We start from the raw sequence: 1,998 nt of genomic DNA, 5'->3' as shown, positions 1-1,998 counted from the left end.
CATCATGTTAACCAGGCTGGTCTCAAACTCTCAGCCTCAGGTGATCTGCACAACTTGGCCTCCCAAAGTGCTGCAATTACAGGCATGAGCCACTGTACTGGGCCCAATATTAGTCTATTTTCATGCTGCTGATAAAGAGATACCCAAGACTGGCAATTTACAAAAGAAAGAGGTTTAATGGACTCATAGTTCCACATGGCTGGGGAGGCCTCACAATCATGGCGGAAGGTGAAAGGCACATCTCACATGGCAGCAGACAAGGGAAGAGTTTATGCAGGGAAGCTCCCCTTTATAAAACCATCAGATCTCTGAGACTTATTCACCACAGTGAGAATAGCACAGGAAAGATCCACCCCCATGATTCATTTACCTCCTAAAAGATCCCTCCTATGAAATGTGGGAACTGTGGGAGCTGCAATTCAAGATGAGATTTGGGTGGGGACACAGTCAAACCATATTAAAAAAACTGTCTTTTTGGGGGCTGTAGTGTGAGCTTCTGGAACCGTAAATACTTAGCAGCAGCCCTGTGGCAGCCCTCTCTGGGGACACTTTGGCCCCACCAGAGAGGAGCCTGAACTGCACACACAGCTCTTACATTCAGCTCCTCACAATTTAACTAAAGACAGCAAGGAGGATAAAGATAGCCTACCAAGAAAATTGCCCTTGGCTGATCTTAAAAGAAAATGCCTATAACTGCTCAGAAAGCACAGTGTACATATCTTTATATATAAATCCCCTACCTTAATACATGTGTGTAAACATATCCCGTGTACAGTAGCTTACAGTAAGAATGTTAAGTATAATTTATAGTACTACTTAATTTTATTGCCTATTTTGACTGTTTATATATTAATTTTATTAAGTTTATATGATGGGACCTCACTCGCTGTTTAGGAATATAGTATTCATTTCACTGAAGTTCAATCATTTATTCAGATGTGGCATATTGACATGAATCTGATCTCCTCAATGACCACAGAAGTTCCAGGTAGTTTCTGTGTAATGACGGTCAGCCCTCCATTATCTGCGTGTCCTCTCTGGTGTTCACCTCTGGAAAAATTTCAATTCTGGTCAGACCTTTCTCTCATCCCAGCAGAATGTAGTTGGGAAGATGAACCTTCTTGTAACCCTGGAGGCATTCATCCCAGGGTGCTGGCCAGTGGGTGGGAGTGCTGAAGTCCTGAGTCAGGGTTTCTTGGTTCCACTCTGCCTCTGGATGAGTCACAGGCTCCCCAGGCTCTGGTCCACAAGGTAAGAGAAGGGTCATGGACTACCCTCGGAGGCTGTTTCCAGCATAGGCTGACTCTATGGGAACTGGTAGCCCAGTGCCTGACCCAGAGGGAATTCTCTGTCAGGCAAGTTGCTGTTGTGGTCTGAGAGTTTGTGTTCCCGCGTCATTCATCTGTTGAAATCCTTACCTGCAAGGTGATGTTATTAGAAGGTGGGTCTTTGGGAAATGATTAGGTCATGGGGACAGGGGCCTCACCAATGGGATGAGTGTGCCCTTATTTAAAAACTCCAGAGAGGAGGGAGGATCCAAGATGGCCGTTTAGGAACAGCTCAGGATTGCAGATCCCAGTGAAAGTGCAGAGGGTAAGTGGACGCCGCATTTTTATTGCCCACAGACTAGGCTGTTCCCAGGTGGAGGAGCTCCACAGGTCGCCAGCGTGGCTGTTTCGGCCAGAGCGGTTGTGCCGGCCGGCACTCCTGCTTTGCCCCACGCAGCTGCTTTGTCGGAGCTCTGGAGCAGCGGTTCTCTGTACAAAATACACCAGTCTGGGTGCCCTTTTGGCTGGTGATTGGAGCCACGGGAAGTCGCCCATTCATCTGTTTAAAAAGGGGACTGAGCAGGGAACCAGGACAGTAGATTCCAGGGGGAAAAAAAAAGCGCCACAAATTGCAGTGCCGCTGTTTAAGCCAGTGCAGTGAGTGGCACAGGGGAAAACAAACAGACCCCGGCGCTCTTCAACAGGCGACTGGAACACCAACTTAAAAAAG

This window comes from Cebus imitator, unplaced genomic scaffold, assembly GCF_001604975.1.
Source record: "Cebus imitator isolate Cc_AM_T3 unplaced genomic scaffold, Cebus_imitator-1.0 Scaffold740, whole genome shotgun sequence".
Classification (NCBI taxonomy): domain Eukaryota; kingdom Metazoa; phylum Chordata; class Mammalia; order Primates; family Cebidae; genus Cebus; species Cebus imitator.
The sequence above is the reverse complement of the archived record's forward strand: the minus strand, read 5'-3'. Positions refer to the sequence as shown.